Raw genomic sequence first — 23024 nt, 5'->3', positions numbered from 1 at the left:
CCAGAGGCAGGCCAGGCAAAGATTCAAAGCATGCAGATGTCCACCTTTGCCTGCAGGCTGATTGTTAGTCTCAGTCACTTAATGAGCCTCAGTCTGAAGAGCTCAGTTGGGTGTAAACTCCACAGAGTGGGGAGAGAAGGTTTCCAATAGGTTGGACAATTTTTTCCCTCCAGGCAAGAACTGCATTGATGAGAAAGCTCTGCCTGAGAAAGATGGTTTCTGCAGTATAGGGGAATGATTCAGCACAGGGATCCTAACAGTTGTCCTCTCTGCTCTCTCCCCACTGAGCTACCTATCCCAGACTCACCTCACACAACTCTAGTCCACTCTGCCCTCCCATTGCTGGAGCCCAAGGTAAGTGACTGAAAACAAAATGTATTGTGTTTGCCCTTTAAAGGTTCTCTGCATATTTAGTCATCTGTCCTTGCTGGAAAGAACCCCCACTGCTTTTCACAGCTGGGTATTATGTGGTACCTTTTCCAGTTTTTGTGCTCTGGGTTGGGGAACCTGGTTTGGGGTTTATATCCCAGACTTAAGGAGAATCCTTTGCAGCTGTGCTATCCCTCTGGAACTTCAGCTGCTGCCTGTGGGAGCCTGGTCAGCCCTCTCACACCTCCAAACTTCCTACTGTTGTAGGTGGTGGAAACAGGACCAGGTATTAGACCCCTGGGGTCATACCAGACCTGGGTTCAGCAACCTCAGTACTTGAATTTCTGACTAGGAAAGAATTCAGAGGCAAGACTCAAACTATAAAAGAATGTTTATAAAATCACAGAGGTAGAAGTAATTCATAGAAGAAATGGGCTGAGGAATTGAGCTATAGAGGTAAAGAAAGAGGTCCTTGGAGCTTGGGAGTTAGGGAGGTAATGGTAACGCACCTGGGAGCAGGGGAAGAAAAAAGGGGGAGAGAGGGGAAAGGCATGGGCACGCTCCTGGGGGCATGAGTGTACTGAGTGTTCCATACTAAATGTTTTAAGGGTGGAGATTTAGGAGAGGTTCCAGGGGGAAGATCTCAATAGAACATGAGATTACAACCATTGATTGACTGGTCAGCACCAGGGCAGGGGTTTGTTATCCAATGCAGCTGGTCCTGAGGTCAGCCTTGGTGTCGCTTGCCTGGTTTTGCTGTTTTCTGGGCCTGGAGCTGAAATACAACTGAGACATAGATGTTATCTCTAGGGAAGAAAGGCTAGGGGGTCCAAACTGCATGACCAAAGGCCACCTAGGGACAAGGTTCCACCCTCCAATTGTCCTTTGCTAGACACCTGGAGCTTTCCACCCTGATTACCTTCTGTACCTAGCCCATTGTCCTTGTTCTGCTCATGTCTGTCTAACTGCCTACCACACTAACAGTCTTGATGCTGTCTCCTCTTTACGTCCTTGGTTATAAGGGTTCTCTCCAGCTAGTCTTAGGTTGGTTATTCAGGATGATTTTTCTATACTTTGTTGTAATTCCAGTTTGGTTATAGAAGAATGTCAGTGTAGCTTCCACTTAATCTTCTGCCATCTTCTCTCTGGTTGCAATCTTTAACTTACCTCAGGACTTCAGAGGTCTCCAGCTATGGAGTCAAGCAAGAGTCCTGGTACTATGACAGTGATCACTTGGAAAGGTTTTCAGGAGGATTAAATGAGGCTTATTTCATTTCTATGAAGGACCTGGTACCTGGAAGGGATAAGCCAAAATCCATTTCTTTCCCCTTATGGTCTTATGATAATTTAGGGTCTAAAAATAATTTCTTTTAAAAAATAAGATTTTTAAAGTAGTAATTCTACCTCCCTAGTAATTTCAGAGAGTTTATTTTAGGTTTAGGCACAGTGTATAACTCTATATAATAAATGAACCAATGAACTCCAGTTTAGTAGGGGTCAGGCCAACACAATCACCCCAAAGGTGCTTGAAAAATGACTTGTAAAAAATCCTTTCCTTGATTACAACCACTTTATTTTTTAGTTGGGTGTAAAACAAGTCACAAGAAAGTGTGTAAAATGGTTCCCAAAGAAACAATAAAATCTATAGGGAAGAATAGGCAGGCTATTCTTTTGACTGCCAACCAAAAAGGATAAACACTACAATCTGTCCTGAATCCAAAGCATAGCTTTTGGAAAAGAAAGATTTATGATCTGGGTATAAATGGTGATGAATCACTTGGTGATACATGTTTTCTGGCCCAACCTGTCAAAAGTAATGAGCCACAGGGTGTCCCAGAGTTCACCTGGTTGTAAGCTTTCCCTGTAAAATATGGAATAGATGGAACACAATTTGTCTGAGACTTTGCACAACTCTCTTCCAATTACTGTGCTTCTGTTCCTGTCATCGGTGAAAATAAATGGGCAGATAATTACAGCCTCAGATACAGTCTCCCAGCCTGTGTTTCCCTGGCCGTCGCCAGCCTATGTGTCTAATGGGGTCACGTTATGAGTCATAACTCAAATTTTATTGTCTCCTACTAATACCCTCTGGCTCCTCTGCTCCCCCAGTGACCTCTGTTTCAGTGCAAGTTTCTCCCAACACATCTCAGGAGCTCCCTGGGGCATGCCTCACTTGCCCTTGAATAAGGCTGCTCCTTGGAGTACTGTCCTTACTTTGGGTATGCAGTGGCCCCCTGAGCACATCTGATGCCTCACTATTTTTTCTGTGCCTTATGGTCTTCTGCTGATACCATGGCATCTTTCTCTGGGCACTGCTCCTAATCACTGGGCACTTCTGGTGCCAAGCTGTGTGGTGGTCTGTGGCAAGATAATGGAGAACCAATACCTTTCTCTTTGTTATTCTATGTTGTGTGTGTGCAATCTGTCATGCTTGCACCATGAAGTTTTGCAACCATTTTAATGAAATAGCCTGTCTGATTTTATTTGCATCATTCTTTCTCCTTCAGACCCAAGTAAGAGCCAGTGTGCCCTTTCTATGAACCCTGCTTTCCATGCCTGGCTCCTTTCCCCCCTGGAATGAGTTCTTTCCCAGGGAACGCCAGTGCCCAGTGCAATAGTCTGTCCCACCAGTTTGCCAGACAAGTTCAACAGATATAAATACCACCTGAGGCTCAAGCTGGAACCTGCATTACATTTTATTTTAATGAAACATTTGTAGTCGTTTTGCAAGAGTTTTCATGGTTACCATGAGTCCCCTCTTGGAAGGGTGAGAAAAGAGCCCTGTGGAAATTGGGGCACTGTGGCACTTCTCCTGGCAGGCCCCCAGGGCATGCTCAACGATGGACCCTGGCTGTGTTGCTCAATCTGTCCAATAGACAGCTGACCTCATCCATTGTCTTCTCTCTCCAGCTGACTCTGATAGGAGTGCTGACTGTGTCCTAAGAAAGCCACTGTGAGCAGTCACAAATGTAATGTTCCTGCAGGCAGTTCTGAGGAAATGTGAGGACAGAATTACCTACATGACATATTCTGATTTATACTGCCTTTTTTAAAAAAAATATCTTTATTGATTTCAGAGAGAGGAAAGGAGAGGGAGAGAGAGAGAGATAGAAACATCAATGATGAGAGAGTCATTGATCGAGCCCACAACCCGGGCATATGCCCTGACTGGGAATCGAACCCCAATCGCCTGGATCCTAGGTCGACTCTCAACCGCTGATCCACGCCCGGCCGGCCTATACTGCTTTTTAATCAGCTTTATTTACATGTTTAACTTCAGAGAAGTTATACACGCACACACACACACACACACACACACAAAATGTATACACAATCATCTGTAGATTCTATACATTTTGAAAATGAAATGTATTTTAATAAACATTGCCTTTATAATTATTCAAAGTGTATACATTTTGGGGGGGCATTGTGTGTGTGTGTGTGTGTATACATATATACACACACACAACACACATACATATACATATGACAGAGAAATTGAGAAAAAATCCAGGAAGTTAAAAAAAATCTCTGAGCCATGCCAGGGTATCTTTCTTATAATCTTCAGTGACCTACCCTGGAAATGAACTTGAAGCTGAGATTGAAAATGGAGAAGACATTAGCACCAAAACAAACTGATGCCTGTTTCCTTCTAAAGGCTGGGCACTGTTCCAGGGTTTCAGCAAACGCTGTCTGTGTTCTTCCAAGATGACTTCATGTCATACTATTGGTTTTCAAGAGCCATGAAGGACATAAGTCCAGGTCACAGATGGCTGGTCTGTGAGTCATGCCTCCAGTTCCAAGATCTCACTGTGTGGATGATTGATGAGTGTTTAGGGAAGACTGCACTTCACCTTTCCAGAGGTTACCATGGAGCCAGTAAAGCAAGCCAAGATTATTTAAAAAATCACATGAACCATGCTATAATAGCAATTAACAGAGATTTGAAAAAAAGTACCCAGAATCCCAATATCCCAGAAATAATTATTCTATTTTTTCTGTGTTCACTTATAGTATAATAAGAAAAAACAAACAAACAAACAAATAAACAAAAAACAACCATAAATGTATAAAGCAAAACATGGCTGAGGCTTTGAGTGAATGAATGCACTAAAATTGACTGAACACACATGTAAATAAAGCTACTTGGGTAAAAAGCTATAGTTGATATTGGATCCCCCTAATTTATTCAAAAGGATTGAAAAAAATGAAATGAGAAAAATCTATATATTTTTTACACATCTTGACTAAATTTCCTTTTGATGAGGGATCTTAAATCCTTTTATTTTGAAGGAAATAATCAGCCACCTCGCTGGGTGGCTTAGCTGGTTGGAGCATCATCCTGCACACCAGAAGGTTGAGGGTTTGATTCCCTGTCAGGGCACATATCTAGGCTGGGGGTTTGATCCCCTGTTGGGGCACATACTGGGAGGCAACTGATCAATATTTCTCTCACATCGATGTTTCTGATGTCTCTCTCTTTCTCTCTCTCTTCCCCTTCCTCCTTTCCTCTCTCTAAAAAATCAAAAACATCCTCTGGTGAAGATTAAAGGAAAATAACCACTTTATTGTCTGTTAAGAACTTATTTTATGATTATAAAACTAATATATACTTATGGCAGAAAATCAGTGAAAATAAGAAAAAATAAAAAACACTTGTAATTTCTCCACCAGGGATGACAACATTTTATTTATTTTCCTAGTGTCTTTTCTGTGCATGTGTGCTTTAAAACTAAATTTGGCCATGCTCTACTGACACTTTATTTCTGCCCTTTTCATTCATTGCTCTTTCCATAGCATTTCCTCAATGCCATTAAATATTATTGGGAGGCATCATTTAAAATGATTGCCTAATAATTCATCACAAACAGAGATTCTGTTGCTGAATATTTGATTCCAACGTTTGTTATCATAAATACTGCTGCAGTGAGCACGTTTGTACACTGAGCTTTGCTTGAGTTTCAGATAGATTTCTTAGGGAAGATGCTTAGATACAATCTGCGCTTAGCTTGAAAATTGACATTTTTCCTGTTGTTTTTTAAGTTTTAAAATTCTTTTTCTTACGTTTTGATGGTTATCATAGCTTTTACAACATAATCTTTGACTTTTCAGAACCTAATTAATAACTGATACTTTCAGCTCTTCTTAGAGAAAACAAGGTCCTTATGACACATTCCTAAATGTAACCTTTTCCCAACTTATTTGCGATCTCTGCTGTATATTTTAATCCTCTATTTTATATCCCACAAAACTTTTGAAAAAATAGTAAAAAATTATTCATTTTTGTTCACATATTTACCCTTTTCAATATGCTTCATTCTTCCTACAACTATAAACTTTATCTGGGATAATTTTTCTTCTGCCTGAAGAACTTGTATTTCTTGCCCTGGCTGGATAGCTCTGTTGGTTAGAGCATTGTCCCAATACACCCAGGTTGTGGATTCAATTCCCTGTCAGGGCACACATAAGAATCAACCAATAAATGCATAAATAAGTGGAGCAACACATCGATGATTCTCTCTCTCTCTCACCTTAAAAATCAATGATAAAAAAATAACTTGTATTTCTTGTAGTGCAAATCTGCTAGTGATAAATTCTCTGCTTTTGTTTCTATTTTCTATTTTACTGGACATAATTTGGAGCTATTTCCTTACTTTATTTTCAGTCTTCCATTTTTTTTCTATCAGTCTATTGTTCCTTTAAAGATAATTTGCCCTTTTATCAGGCTGATTTTAAGATTAAATTTTTTCTTTTTTTCTTTTTAAGGAGTTTTGCTAATATGTATCCAGCTGAGGACTTATTCTCACTTATCTTGTTTGAAATTTGTAGGGCTTGAATTAATGGGTTGATATCTTTTATTAGTTTTTGACAGTTTTAACCAGATATTTCTTCTGTTCATATTCTTTCCAATCTCATTGTGTTATTCTGATTGCACTGTGTTAGACCTTCACACAGTACCCTATGTGTTTTCTACCTTCTTTTCTGTATTTTCTATCCTTCTTTCTCTCCGGTTCATTCTGGATCTTTTATTCTTAGTTGTATTTTATTCATTAATTCTTCCTTCATTGATCTAATCTGCTATTAAACCTATCCTTTGAATTATGAATTTCAGTTATAGTTATTATTTTTTTCCTTTTTAAAAAATTCATCTTTATTGTTGAAAGTATTAGAGATGTCCTCCTTTTTCCCTCCACCCCACATCCACCCCACCCCCAGGCCTTCCCCAATGTCTGTGTCCGTAGGTTATACATAAGTATATAAGTTCCTTGATTAATCTCTCCCCACCAACTACCCCACCCCACTTTCCCTCTGAGATCCCTCAGTCGGTTCCATGCTTCTATGTCTCTGGATCTATTTTGTTCATCAGTTTATTTTGTTTACTATATTCCACATATGAGTGAGATCATGTGGTACTTGTCTTTCTCTGACTGGCTTATTTTGCTTAGCATAATACTCTCCAGTTCCCTCCATGCTGTACCAAACGGTAAGAGATCCTTCCTTTATGACAGCTGCATAGTATTCCATGGTGTACATGTCCCACAGCTTTTTTATTCACTCATCTACTGATGGGCACTTGGGCTGTTCTAGATCTTAGCTATTGTAAATTATGCGACTATGAACATAGAGGTGCATAAGTTCTTTCTGATTGGTGTTTTGGGTTTTTTAGGTTATATTCCTAGAAGTGGGATCACTGGGTCAAATGGCAGTTCCATTTTTAAGTTTTTGCGGAAACACCATACTGTTTTCCATAGTGGCTGCACCAGTCTGCATTCCTACCAGCAGTGTACTAGGATTCCCTTTTCTCTACATCCTTGCCAGCACTTGTTGTTTATTGATTTGTTGATGGCAGCCATTCTATCAGGTGTGAAGTGATACCTCATTGTGGTTTTAATTTGCATCTCTCTGATGATTAGTCACTGAGCATTTTTTCATGTCTCTTGGCCATCTGTATGTTCTCTTTGGAGAAGTGTTTATTTAGGTCCTTCGCTCATTTTTTAACTGGATTGTTTGTCTTCCTTTTGTTAAGTTGTATGAGTTCCTTATATATTTTGCATATTAACCCTTTATCAGATGTGTCGTTGGCAAATATGATCTCCCACACAGTGGGCTCCTTTTTTGTTTTGTTGATGGTTTCTTTTGCTGTGCAGAAGCCGTTTATTTTGATGTAGTCCCATTTGTTTATTTTCTCTTTTGTTTTTGTTGCCCTAGGAGATGTATCAGCAAACATATTGCTAAAAGAGATGTCTGAGACTTTGCTGCCTATATTTTTTTTTCTAGGATTTTTATGGTTTCATGCCTCATATTTAAGTCTTTTATCCATTTTGAATTTATTTTTGTGTATGGTGTAAGTTGGTGGCTTAGTTTCATTTTTTTGCATGTACCTGTCCAATTTTCCCAGCACCATTTATTGAAGGGACTGCCTTTATTCTATTGTATGTTCTTCCCTCCTTTGTCAAATATTAATTGAGCAAAATGGTTTGGGTTAATTTCTGGGTTCTGGGTTCTGTTCCACTGATCTATATGTTTGTCCTTGTGCCATTACCAGGGTATTTTGATTACAGTGGCTTTGTATTATAACTTGATATCTGGTATGTGATTCCATCAACTTATTTCTTCCTTCTCAAGATTGCTGCAGCTATTCGGGGCCTTTTTTGGCTCCATATAAATTTTTCAAAGTATTTGTTCTAGATCTGTGAAATATGCTGTTGGTATTTTAATAGGAATTGTTTTGAATTTATAGATTGCTTTGGGTAGTATGGCCATTTTAATGATGTTGATTCTTCCAGTCCATGAACATGGTATATTCTTCTACTTGTTTATATCTTCCCTTATCTCTTTTTTCAACATCCTGTAGTTTTCTGAGTACAGGTCTTTTACCTTCTTGGTTAAGTTTATTCCTCAGTATCTTAATTTTTTTGTTGCAGTGGTAAATGGAATTGTTTTTTTAGTTTCTCTTTCTAAGAGTACATTATTGGCATATAAAAATGCCATCAATTTCTGGGTGTTAATTTTGTATCCTGCTGCCTTGCTGAATTCATTTATTAAATCTAGTAGTTATTTGATGGGGTCTTTAGGGTTTTCTATGTACAATATCATGTCATCTGCAAATAATGACAGTTTTAGTTCCTTCTTTCTGATTTGGATGCCTTTTATGTTTTCTTCTTGTCTGATAGCTGTCGCTGGGACTTCCAGTAATATGTTGAATAAGAGTGGTGAAAGTGGACATCCCTGTCATGTCCTGATCATGCTTTTAGTTTTTACCCATTGAGCTTTATGTTGTCTGTGGGTTTGTAATATATGGCCTTCTATTATGTTGAGATATATTTTCTCTTTTCCACTTGGCTGAGAGTTTTTATCATAAACTGATGCTGGATTTTGTCAAAAGCTTATTCTTCATTTATCGATATGATCATAAGGTTTTTATTCTTCATTTTTTGTGTGTGGTGTATTACATTACTTGATTTGCAAATACTGTACCAACCTTGCATCCTAAGGATAAACCCCACTTAATCATGGCATATGATCTTTTTAATGTATTGCTAGATTCAGTTTGCTAATATTTTGTTGAGGAGTTTTACATTTATGTTCATCAGAGATATTGGTCTATAATTTTCTTTCTTTGTAGTGTCTTTATCTGGTTTTGGAATTAGAATAATGTTGGCCTCATAAAATGACCCTGGGAGTCTTCCCTCCTCTTGAATTTTTTGGAATAATTTTAGAAGGTCAGGTGTTAGTTTATTTTGAATGTTTGCTAAAATTCACCTGTGAAACCATCTAGTCCAGAACTTCTGTTTTTTGTAAGTTTTCTTTATTACTCCTTCAATTTCATTAATTGTAATTGGTCTGTTACGGCTTTCTGCTTATTCTTGATTCCATTTTGGAAGAGTTTATGTTTCTAGGCATTTATCCATTTGTTCTAAATTGTCCAATTTGTTGGCATGTAGTTGTTCATAATGTTTTCTTATAATCTTCTGTATTTCTGTGGTGTCAGTTGTTACTTCCCCTCTTTCATTTCTGATTGTACTTTTTAGGAGCTCTCTCTTTTTTTTCTTGATGAGTCTGGTTAAAATTTGTCACTCTTTATCTTTTCAAAGAACCAGCTCTTTTTTTTGTTTTTAGACTCTACTTTGTTTATTTCTGCTCTGATCTTTATTATTTCCTTTCTGATACTCACTTTGGGCTTTGTTTGTTGTTCTTTTTCTACTTCCTTTAAGTGTAAGGTGAGATTGTTGATATGAGATTTTTCTTCTTTCTTGAGATAGGCCTGTAATACTATTAATTTTCCTCTTAGGATAGCTTTTGCTGTGTTCCAAAGATTTTGGGTTGTTGGGTTCTCATTTTCATTTGTTTCAAGGTATCTTTTGATTTTTTCCTTTTGATCTCATTGTTAACCCATTCATTGTCTAGTAACTTGTTATTTAGCCTCCGTATCTTTTTGTGTTTTTCAATATTTTTCTTGTGATCAATTTCTAGATTCATACCCTTGTGGTCAGAGATGCTGCTTGATATAATTTTAATGTTCTTAAATTAATTGAGACTTGTTTTGTGTCTTAACATGTGATTTATCCTAGAAAATGTTCCATGTGCACTTGAAAATAATGTATATTCTGCTGCTTTGGGGTGAAATGCTCTGAAAATATCAATGAAATCCATCTGATCTAGTGCGTCATTTAAGGCTCTGTTTCTTTGTTGGTTTTCTGTCTGGAAGATCTATCCATTGATGTCAATGGGTTGTTAAATTCCTCTGCGATGATTGCATTACTGTTAATATCTCCTTTTATTTTCATCAAGATTTGCTCTGCATATTTATGTGTTCCTATGTTGGGAACATAAATGTTTACAAGGATCATATCCTCTTGTTGGATTTCTCCCTTTATCATTATATAGTGTCCTTCTTTGTCTCATATTATAGCCTTTGTTTTAAAGTCTATTTTGTCTGATTTAAGTATTGCTACCTCAGTTTTTTGTCATTTGCATTTGCATAAAATATTCTTTTCCATGCATTTACTTTCAGTCTGAGTGTGTCTTTCATTTTGAAGTGGGTCTCTTGTAGACAGCATGTATATGGGTCTTGTTTTCTTATCCATTCAGCTACCCTATGTCTTTTGATTGGAGCATTTAAGCCATTTATATTTGCAATCATTATTGATAGGTATGTATTTATTGCCATTTTATTCTTTATAACTATGTTCCTCTTTTTTCCTCACTTCTTCTTAAAGAAGAACCAATGAACATTTCTTATAATACTGGTTTGGTGATAATGAATGCTTTTATTTTTTTCTTGTCAGGAAAGCTCTTTATTTCTCCTTCAACGTTAAATGATATCCTTGCTGGTTAAAGTAGTCTTAGTTGTAGGTCCTTGCTTTTCATCACTTTAAATATTTTGTACCAATCCCTTCTGGCCTAAAATGTTTTTGTTGAGATATCAGCTGACAGTCTTATGAAAACTCCCTTGTAGGTAACTGACTTTCTTTTGCTGCTTTTAAGATTCTCTCTTTGTCTTTAACCTTTGCCATTTTAATTACAACGTGTCTTGGTCCGGGCCTCTTTAGGTTCATCTTATTTGGGACTTTATGTGCATACTGGACTTGTGTGTCTTTTTCCTTCATCAGGTTAGAAAAGTTTTAGTCATTATGTTTTCAAATAGGCTCTCTATCCCTTGCTCTCTCTCTCCTCTTTCTTATATCCTTATTAATGCAGATGTTGTTACACTTCATGTTTTCGCAAAGGCCCTTTAAACTATCCTCATTTCTAAAAATTCATTTTTCTTTTTGCTGCTCCAATTGGCTGTTTTCTGATGCCTTGTCTTCTAAGTCACTAATTTGATAATCTGCTTCATCTAATTTACTGTTTACTCCTTCTAGTGTATTCTTCATTTTAGATAATGTATTCTTCATTTTCTAACTTTTAAAAATGTTTTTAATGTTCTTTTTTTTATGCTTGCTATCTCTTTGTTGAAGTTCTCACTATGTTCCTTAAGCATCCTTATAACCATTTTTTTGAACTCTATATCAGGTAGATTGCTTGTCTCTATTTCATTTAGTTCTTTTTTTGGAGATTTCTCCTGTTCTTTCATTTGGGAATGTTTCTTTGTTTCTGTGTATTAGATTGATCTGCTAAATCTCCCAGTCTTCATAAAGTGGCCTTATGTGGTTGCTGTCCTGTGGGACCCAGTGGTGCAGTCTTCTTGATCACCTGAGCTGGGTTCTCCAGGAATGTTCCTTGTATAGGTTGTGTGAACCACCCTGTTATAATTGAGTTTTGATAGCTGTTGTCCTGTCTGTGCCTGGAGTCTACCCTCAGGCTTTCTGACTGTGTGGGTTGACCCTGACCACAGTGTATGAGCTGCTGTGCTGGTGCTGACCACACAAAACAGAATTCACCTCAGCAGGGTTGGGTGCCTGCCAAGATCTCCTTTTGGATGTACTACTTGTGAAACTAATTGGATCCTGCTCTGATGCTGTCTGAAGCTAACAACTAGATGTGTTGGTTCTAGGGCCTCTTGGGAAGGACTCTGTTACAAGTCAATGTCAGACTCTGCCTGCGACTGGCTCTGGGCAACCTATTTGGAGCTGCCATGTGATACACAGTTTGTGGCTGCCTCTGCTGGGTCTGGGTGTGTGTGGGAAGGACCTAATTGCTCACTGAGGCCAGCTTTTATCAGCACAAAGCTTAAGGGCAGGTCAGCAAAAGGCCCAATACACCCCGAGATCCACTTGTGCCTGTCTCTGCCTGCTGACTGCCTACAGAAGCTCAGTCACTGAAATCCTCTGCAGCTGAGATTCCCTCTGAAATCTTACCTGCTGCTCACCTGTGGGAGCAAGGTCAGCCCTTTTAGCATTTCTGATATTCCTACCTGTCTCAATATGGCTTCTTCTATAAATCTTTGGTTATAAGTCTTCTGTTCAGATAGTCTTTAGTTGGTTATTCAGGTTTATTGTTCTACATTTTAGTTGTAATTCTAGTTTGGTCCTGGGAGGAGGTGAGTGTAACTTCCACCTACTCCACTGCCATCTTGGATTTCCTCTCCTCGAAAATTTTTACCATAAAGTCTGTGTCTGGTAACTACAACATATAGAATCCTATAGGCTGTCTCTCTTGTCTGATATTTCTACTTAGTTTTATTCAGGTTGCCTTACATATTCATGTGTTAGGTACATTTCGATTATAAATTTACAAAATTATTTGTAGAAATAATATGAGGCCTAGGATGATTTTATCTTCTTTTGCCCGTAGGTGTAGGCTGGGTGGCACTAACCATCTGAGATTTCCTTGACATGTCTTCAGGGTTTGAGATCATCCAGAGGCCTAAAAGGGCTTCTATACCTCCAGGTTATCCTACTCTTAGGATGTAGCTCTTTAAAGTCCTAACCGAAAAAGGACATTCACCAGGACTTCTTCCTTGTTGGACCGTGCTGAGTCTTTCAGCTATGGTCTTAGAAATTGGTGAACACTTCTAAGAATAATCAGTCTTAAGTATCAGCTGATCTCTCCAGACCTCTGTTCTCTTCTAGATCCTGGCCCAGTAATTCTTCATTATCTTGTTAGCTCTCTCCTCTCCCACTGTGGTCCCTCTGCCTCCTTTTGAGTCCTAGAATAGCACCTGAGGAGACACTGCAGACAAGCCAATGGCACCATCATCAACCCAGTGCCAAGACAGAAAGTCTACCTGAAATAATTTAACTACTTATATCTTGAATTTTAAGTTTCATTGTGGGTTTTTTTTTCTGTCTTAAAATTAAGTCTTGTGAAATACCATCCTTGATGGCAATATCTTGATGCTTATGTCTTTGTCAGTTTAGATTTGTCAGATCTGCTTTAAGTGCTGTGGGAAATTTCTAGTGGGGCTGGGTCCTTTGCCAGCCATATATATGTGTGTGTGTGTGTGTGTGTGTGTGTGTTACCAGATTACAACCAAGGATGACTAGAAGCAGAAAGTGTGAGACCAAAATCACGGCTTTCATTATCAAAGTGGGTTACCATATCCTGGTTGATCTAAATCCCCAAAACACCACTGTTTTATTTTTCCCCATGTCTATCAGCCATTTCTGACTTTCAGACTGACAGAGAAATTAAGCATACTTTCAAGAAAGGAATGACATGAGCTCAAGGCTCTTTGTGCTTTTCATCCCTGGGGGCAGCACAGCACAATTCCCAGAAAAACCGCATTGATGATATTTTAGCTAGGCTTTCACAAATTTTACAAATGTCAGGGCCAGAGAGTGCAGAACTGCCCACTTTATTAGGGTAGACACAACCTGACTTCTTCTCTCACTGTGCTTGATGAAATAGCAAGCTGTCGATGGGATGAAAAGAAAAAAATACAAGTTAGAGCAATTGCATTTTTATTCTGCTTACTTTAACAATATGTATTCAGCAAGAAATGACAAAGTGGAAGCTGAGAGCATGCAAGGCTGGATGGAGAGGTTTAGCTACATCTGGGGCAGGCCGGCGGGATTATATTTGAAGAGTTGTATTACTCCAGTCATCACTCTGCTCTTGGTGCTGCCTGGCACACCGTTCCTGGCCTGTGGCAAGTGCCTGGCAGGAGGGGAATGTTCAGTGCGGGCTTACTGTGCAGGGTGGAGCAGCCCTTCCCACGTGGTGATAGAACAGATTTCACGGAGGAGCTTTTCCAGTGCTGCCCTTCATTCCTCCGCTCCCAGGCCTGGAAAGTGGCACCGTCTTCATATCCTGGTTTCCATCCTGTTCTCCATTAGTCCTTCACTAATTGTTAGTTGATTTAAGTGTAATCCTTATAGGGACAGGTGTCCTGCAAACATCGTCAATGGCTAGTCCCCAGCTTCTGCTATTGGCCCCGCAGGGAGGGCACAAAGCTATGTATTGTGCTATGTATCGGGGCTGCAAAAGCGAACGAAATGCTCCCTGCTTCATGGAATTTACATTTCAGTGGGAGGGACTGATAACAAGTGCATATGAAGGATGGAATAAGTGCTATTAAATAACATAGCAGACTCACAGGGAGAGGGCCTCCTGGGAACTGGCACTTTCTATCTGGTGGTCAGGGCAGGACTCTGGTAAGGCCGCCTGTGAGCAGAGCCCTGAGGGCAGTGAGGGAGGCTGCATGTCTGCAGGGAGAGTGTTCTAGGCGAGCACCTGAAGGACTGTGCTTGGAGAGGCCCAGGCCCTGCGAGGTAGCTGGCGGGGCTGGAGTGGGCTGGGAGACAGATTTAAGGGAGTCAGAGGATACAGTGCCTTGAAGGCCATTGTAAGCAATTTGAATTTTACTGAGGGAGATGGAACGTTTAGGGAGGGGAATGATAGGATCCAGTTGTGTTTTAACCTCTCACTGTGGCTGCTGGCTGGAGAAGACACCACTTGGGCAAGGGCAGTGACAGGAAGACCAGTTAAGCGATTATTCTGTTTTAAAAACCTTAGGTTTTAAAAAAACTTTGCACTAAAATATTCTTCTTCTTGATTCTTAGTAGCTCTCCAATGTTCCAGTAATTAGCATCCAGTAATTTTCCCTGTTAGTCCCAATGAATGTATTCTTTTCTTATTCAAATCCTGCTTCTTACTGATTCTCTGGCTTTGGGGGATGGGACCCTACTTGGGCCCTCTACTTGAACACACTATTTTCATAAGTTGCCTGGAGCCCCAAGGCTTCCTTTTCTTACCGGCATCCCCCACCCCTCTCCACCCCAGGGAGGGGCCTAGACCCTGGAGCCCAGGCCTATCTGTCCCTGGGCACAGATAACAGAATTCTCCCTGCCTCCTGTGCCATTTGTTATTTCTTATATGTAAGAAAGTTGAATTATAATAAATTCTGTTTGGGTTATTTAAACTTAAAATAACATTATGAGTTTTAATCCATCTACTTTTCAAATTTTCAGTTTTCTGAACTACTCTAATGTTCTGAAAAATGTACTATTAAAATTTTTCATAAAAGCTTCAGGCTCAGCATGAGTTAGTGTGGCATTGGGTAGCATGTGTTTATTCACAATTTTGATATTTTGTTCATTGTGGATATGTTTCAAAAAACGTAGGTTTTAAAAAAACATTGCACTAAAATATTATTCATCTTGATTCTTATGTTTTTGGCACTTTATTATATTTTGCACCCAAACTGACCACCCTCCTCCCCTTAATTCGAATCCTGATGGAGCCAAGGGTCAATGAGAGTCTAGTGCAGCAGCCCAGGTGCGAGAGATGGTGGCTTGGGCCCCGTGGTGGAAGTGGGGATGGAGAGCACGTTGAAAAGTGTAAATGTGTATAACAGCGTAGATGATGGTGTTATGGTTCCTTGTCCCTACGTGGGTAATAATTTACTGGCTCTTACTCTGCATTCTTTGGAAACGTGGAATTAAGATGTAGTTTTACTTTACTAGTATAGGTTTACAAAAGCCCAGTTTTGATATCACGAATTCATTTTTCACTTTAGGCCAGCTCTTTATACCCACAAAGCAGCAATTTTCTGTTAACATTTTGCATATTGGAATAGAAAGGAAATATATCCTGCAGGCAGCTCTCTTTCATAGTCAGGCTATGCAGACCAAATAAATGGCACCAAAGGCAGCTGATCATAATCACATCAAGGAAATAAAGCATTCCCTTAAAAAGACCTGTGCCATAAATACACCAATAGCTTCTGTTGCCTTATAGGATTGTATTCCATCTGAGACCCACAATGTGGCTGGAAACTCAGCCTGTGGTAATTGCTACCAGCGTCTGATGAGTGATTTTTATTAAGTGTTCTAAAATTTAAATAGTGATAGGTGAGGGGAATATAATAATGATACTCTGAGCATAGCTCCCATGGATATGACCATTTTGGCATGGATCAGGACATATTCTGTTGTTTTTTTCCCCTCTGAATGTCTCATTAATTTTCTTTCTTTCATTCCCCCTGCCCCCTTTTTAAAGGAAGCTTATTCTAGTTTAAATGACATGCTCCCATGGAAAGAGCATGTACAAATTATCTTTCATTAGAAATGAAAGGACACATCGCGTGTGCTTTTCCACCGTAGGGTTTCGAAGAATGGACAGAGAAATAATTGGCTCTGAATTAGCTGTGCAATGAAGATTAAAATGTAATTTTTATAGCAAGGATCCTTCAGCTATCTTACCTTTCTGGCACTGGTAAGGAAGGGCTGCCAGGCTTCCTGCTCTCTCGAGGTGTCATGTAGTGACATGGGACACATTTAGAATCCTAAGGAGGTGTCGAATTTGGGGACCACAATGGTGGTTACCAAATTGATAGTGACCTTTTTATTTGATCCTTCAGCATTTATTTGGGGTCCAGTTTTGGAGCTAACAACAATAAATACCCCATGTAATGTGTCTTAGGAGAGAAATGGTGACATTAAATGCCTCTATCTCTCTTTATTGCCTTTATTCAACAAACATTTGTCCCATGCCCATAATAGGCCCTGTGTGGTGCTAAAACTGGGGACTAGGGCTGAAGGTACAATACCTAAAGGAATGTTTTATGAAGCACCTGTGGGTTTTTGAGTGCATCTCTTAAACTCTGCTTTATAGAGAGAATCCTGGAGTTCCAGATGGCAGAGCAGTCCCTGTCTTAGGCAGCCTGGGCTGCTATAATAAAACACTACAGACTGAGGCTTAAACAGCGACACATATTTCTCACAGTTCTGGAGACTGGAAGTCCAAGAATAACATCCAGTAGATTTGGTTCTTGAAGAGGGCATAGAGCCATCTTGCTGCATGCTCACATGACCTCTTCTTTTTTTATTATTGATTTTTTTTAGAGAGAAAGGAAGGGAGAGGGAGAGAAAGAGAAGCATTGATGTGAAAGAGAAACATTGATTAGTTGCCTCCCACACGCACCCTGACTGGGAGCTGAACCCACTACCTGGGCATGTGCCCTGACCCTGAATTGAACCAGTGAACTTTCAGTGCATTGAGTGATGCTCAACCAACTGAGCCACACTGGCCAGGGCACACATGGCCTCTTCTTTGTGTATGGGGGAGAGAGAGAGAAATCTCTTGTCTTTTCCTCTGCTTATAAAGACACTCATTCCAGCATGGGTGTCTAAATCTATTTTCTCCCAAAGGCGCCACTTCCACATACGGTCACATTAGGGGTTAGGGCCTCAACATATGAATTTAAGAGGATACATTCAGTCCATTATAGTCTCACTTGCAGAGAGAAACAGTCCAGGGAATCTCTTGAAGGGAGGTATGGTTGATCCCTGCCTGAACTCCAAGGAAACTGAAGAATGGAGGGAGGATTTTTTTGTGAGCAAACTCCTTCCCTCTGCTCCTCAAATCCCTGCCCTGAGCAGGCCTGTGAACAACTTCCAACCACAAGGAGAGGAGATTTATTCAGGGGTTTGCTCCCAGGCCCAAGCCTGCTAATTTTCCCTCCATTTGTTTAATTGGGGTACACTGGGCCACTCTAGGCTCTGAGGTAACACTTGTTAGCTACTCACTAATGTCCCCAAACTTCCAGTGAATCCAAGCTTACCACTTCTTTGCATATAAATCCTTTTACTTCTCTTTTGCCTTCAGCTGTATTTCCAAAAGGAAAGTTACTCTCTTATCTGCTAGAAGGAAGGAGGCTTTGCAGAAATGAAGCTCCCCACCCCCTACCCAAGCAGCATGAACTCTTGGCTCCTGGCCAGTCCGTTTACCCTCCTGCTCCCTCTCTTGGCATCTGTCTCCTAAACATGCCTCTCAGCTTCCTTCATTTGTCTTCCTAAATCCTGAATGAGGCCGTGGCCATGTGACCCTAGTCCTTTAGAACAATGGGATTCTGGCTTTCTTTTAGCAGCTGTCCTGCTCCCACTCCTTTCCCAGGAGGCTTCCAAGAGCGTCTCTATTGTGAATGAGGCAACGCCAGAAGGAGGGGTTCCAGATGTTTGCTTGCATTAGTATGTGGTTCAGTTTTAAAAGCCTGATTTATGCATATGATTGCATTCTATTCAGGTTCCCTCTCAAACCTTCATTGGCAAAAATAGACTCTGTGGCTGGAGAACTTGCACAGATGCCTGGTGGTCCAGGGCTCAGGTCTCATCACTTTTTCTCATCTCTTCCAGCATGCCCCAGGCTGAGGCTTTGGCTTCTGATATATGAGGGATTTACAAAGTTAATGCCTTGTCCACAGTGACATGGCAGAGGCTGTGGCAGAGCCTGGTCAGGAGAACTCAGTGCCTTGGTTTTAAGTTCACTTCTCTTTTTACCTCATGATACAGAAAGTAGCCCCGAATAGTGGGAAATACACTGGGCTGATGGCAAAGAGGCCCACCTTGGCCACTAACTCACTGTGGGGTCTTGGGCAGATTTTCTGGGCCTCGGTTTCCTTTCCAACTGTGATGGTCAGCAGGGGCATACCCATTCCTGTTCCTGGACTCCCACTGGCTGCAGAATCCTCCAGAACACCACTGCTAATGACTGGGCTCCCCACACCCACATCCTGTGTCCTGCCTCTCATATAGAACGAGGGATAAGTTATGCCACTTATTTTCCAACAATTTTTACAGTAGAATTCTTTTTTCAGATGATGCCAGGGGTGGAAACCCTACGTATGAGTACAGTCATCCTCCATACTCACCCAGCCTGCAAATTCACCCACTTGCTGTAATTTATTTGTAACCCCAAATCAATACTCACGGTTGGTCATTCACCGATATGCATACCCTGATGAAATATTTGAGAGGCCCCATGTGCATGTCCTAGCTGAGGTTGAACAGGGCTCTGCCTGTTTGCTTCAACCCCATCCAGAGATGAGCAGAGGATGGAGACGATGGTCACCAGCAGGCAGTGCAGGGGGCTCCAGCTCTGCATCCAGTGGGCAGGGCTTGAACCCCAACTCCAGCACCTGTTAGTGGGGCAGCTTCGGCAAATCACTTAACATGCCAAACCTCGTTTTCTCTTTCATAAAAGCAGAAAAATAGAACCTACAGAATGAGCTGTTTTTAGGATTTAAGATGTGTGTGTGGGTGTGTGTGTGTGTACATATACTTCCCCTAGAATCGGTGATTCAGAATTCAGGATTTGTGAGACTTTATAGAAATGACTACTGCAAATAACCAGAATCTACTGTAAACCAGGCCTGGAGCCCTGCCAGATGACCTTTCTCAACCTAGAAGAGGGTGTGGGAACTTAGCTCAGCAAGGCCTGGCCACGTGACCCTAAGGAGCCCTTCTATGACTGTCACGCTGGGTGGGCTGGACCCTCCTAGTCTGAGGGGAAAATTTCCCTGGTTGGGCCAAGGAGGAGGACTGTTCTACTTGGAGGGTCACAAAAACGTGTTTCTTCCTGAAGATTTCCCACAGCTCTTCCAGGGAGGTCTCAGCTGAATCAAAGGACCCACTTCTACTCATGTGGTCGAGATATGAGGTCCAGAAACTCCCCTGCACTTGGCTTTCTTTTCTGTTTCCTTTCTTGGAATGAAGTGTGACCATTGGAGCACTAAATGTCACATCACATGAATATGTTTGTGTTTATATGCATGTGAATTCATGTTTGTGCATGTATGAATGCATGTGTCCACACATGCACATGTGTAGGTATGTTTATGCGTAGCAGCACATGCATGTGTGCATGTGTTTTTGTGTATGCATGTTGCATGTGTATGTTATTTGTGTGCTTCTGTTTATATTTACATGTTTATGTGTGTATCCATGCATGTGCACATGTGTTTATACATGCAAGTTGCTATGTATTATGTTTCTATGTGTATGTATTTGCATATGTGTATATGTGCGTGCATGCTTATATGTGTGTTTATGTGTATATGCATGTATTATGTATGTGTACATTTGAATGTGTTTGTGTATGTTGGTACATTTATGTGTACCCATGTGTGTACTGGAAGTGGGGTGTTATGATTAGAGGAGCGAAGGCAACCAGTACGAGTAATGATTTTAAAAGTAGAAGAGATGAACTTCCTCAGTGAGGTAGCTTCTAGACTGAAACTGACTTAAAAGATGTCAAAATCCTTTCCTATCTCAACGTTTGAACCACAGGTGTCTTCAGCATGATAAAAAAATGACAGATTGCCTCCCTCCCTTTCATCATTCCTCTTCTCTTCCTCCGGCTCCCCTCTCCCTCTCCTGCACTGCCCCCTCTCCCAGCGTCCCCTCTCCTGCCCAGGTCCTGACTAGATTTCTTTGTTGATAACTGTTTGTGTCGTTAGAGCCAGCTACTGCCACACATCCCTGCCCTGTGCCCAGCCTCACTGTCCTATTTCATTTGTAGAGAAGAAGGAATCTTCCCTCATCCCCAGCAGCCCCGTGGGGGTCGTGCGCCAGAGGCACAAGGTCCTCCCTTCCCTCCCATGGCTCTCGGAGCCATCAGGCGAAGCTAACTGCACAGGAGGAAGTGGGTGGCCCAAGGGCCAAGCAGGAAAATGAGCACACCCAGCATCCTCAGAGGGGTGGACACCTGTGGCAACACAACAGTGGGAAAGGACACGCAGGGCCTTGTACTCTGATGTTCATTCATTCGTTTTCAACATGACAGATTGGCTGCGAGACTGTCCAAAGTGTAGGTGCCATACCGGCGAGTAGATTAGGCACCGCTGCCCCTTCCGTACTCGTTCATTCCCTCCACTTGTTTATTTGTGATAGATAATCACTGAATGCCCACTGTGTGCCAGGCGCTGTTCTAGGTGTCAGGATCCTGGACTCTCCCTTGACTCAGTCGCTCCAGAATAGCTGACTGGCTTTGGAGAAAGTGACTGTTTGGGACCAACAATACACCATGATGTTTGGGGGACTAATCACTAGGAAAGCCCCTGACTTATGTCTCTCTCTCACTTTTAGCAAGCTTCAAGGTCAGGAGGAGTCTCTGGGCTGCCAGGGGTTCAAGTGTAGCGCTCAGTCCCTCTTCTTTGGGAAGAGGATGAGCTGACTGTCTCTGATCTTCTATGCTCCAGCCAGAGTCAGTCAACTTCTGTTTTGTTAGCAACTTGCAGGACTTTATTGCACAAAAAGTTGTATGGTTTGTTTTGTTTTGTTTCATTTTAAAGTTTAAAAACCCACTATCTTGCTTTCTCATCTTCAGATCTGAGAGGAGAGTCAAAGTCTAAGCAATGGAAACTCACCCTGTTTCTACCTCACTTATTTTATCTGGGGGACAGGGATAATAATAATTGATAATAATTTACATAGAGATCCCTTCATATAGTCACAATAATTTCATGTTCAGTATGCCACTAGATATACATTTCCCTTCTCACATGGTTATAGTAACTGGATAAAACTGCAATTGCAGTTTCTGGAGGAAAGGAGCAAACGTTTAGCATACATTTAAATGGACTGTTTCTGGGTGACCATAGAGTAGGCCGCAAGAACATATTCTTTCTAAGCACAGTCACATTTAAATGGACTGTGCATACATTTAAATGGACTGTTTCTGGGTGACCATAGAGTAGGCCGCAAGAACATATTCTTTCTAAGCACAGTCACATTATTAAAAGAAAAGTCCGTGTAGATTTGGGTTGCCAGGATATCAATAATTAAACAGAATAGTCAAATAAATATTGCAGCAGTCACCCCTTTTCTTCTTCCTTCCCACACGGGCACTTTGACATTTTGTGCTGTCGAAATGGCTGACAGATCTGTTTACCACTGAAAAACAAACTGCTTTCCTAACCCAAAGGGGTGCCCAAATAGTGTTCATTCTTATAAGAAAGCCTAAAATATATATTTTGATTAAAAGAAAATGTCAACAAGGGGAAATATTGGGCTTTCCTCCTGACTGCTGCCAGTAGCCTTAAAGCAAAGAAAGGCTGAGACCATGAGAAATTACAAGCCATCTACAGAAAATGCCCCAAATCTCACAGCACTTTGTAACGCAATGTGCTGAAGGTATGTTTTGTGCAGAAGCAAAACTTTACTGATAGATATGAATTCTATGGCTATTTATTTCCTCCTTCATTTAAAGAATATTTTTGTTAATTTAAAAATTATTATAATATAGTTCAGATATAAAAATGATTTATATTAGTGTCTATGTTTAAGATATGGGGGATCATAACAGCCACATACTCATCATCGAGTTTAAGAGTATTATGGGAATGCTCTGATCATATTTCCTTCCTTTGGATAAATATTGCTTCAATTTTTGTGTTCATCATTCTCTTGCTTTTTATTGTAGTTTTCCTACCGAATTATTAATCCTTAGACTGGATGGCTTTGCTTTGCATTTTTGACCATTATATGAATAGTATCCTACTATTTTTATTCTTCTGTGACTGACTTTTTGCATTCCGTGTTTTATAGATGCATTCTTGGAAAAATCTATTAGTGTTTGCAATTATAATTAGTTAATTGTAACTGATCTATAACATTTCATAGAATGAATGGGCTGCAATTTATTTATCCATTTTCCTATGGAAGGACATTGATTCCAGTTTTTTTGTTTCGTTTTCTGCATTACAAGCAATGCTGATCCATGAACATTCTTGAGTATGCTCCCCAGTGCCCCGGTGCAAGTGTCTCTAGGGTATACTTCTGAGGAGTGGAACTGCAGAATCGTATAGGACGTCCATCTTCAACTTTATCAGATAATGTCAGTTGCTTTCCAAAGTGATTGTAATAATTTATACTGTCAATAGCAGTATATATAAAAGCTCACACTGTTTTGCAAACTTGCCAACACTTGGTATTTTAAGTGTTTTAAATTCTTTAAATTTAAAGAATTTTTGCCTCTTTGGGGTATGCTGA

The sequence above is a fragment of the Miniopterus schreibersii genome (assembly GCF_964146895.1).
Source record: "Miniopterus schreibersii genome assembly, chromosome: 1".
NCBI classification, from domain to species: domain Eukaryota; kingdom Metazoa; phylum Chordata; class Mammalia; order Chiroptera; family Miniopteridae; genus Miniopterus; species Miniopterus schreibersii.
Note: the sequence above shows the minus strand (reverse complement) of the source record.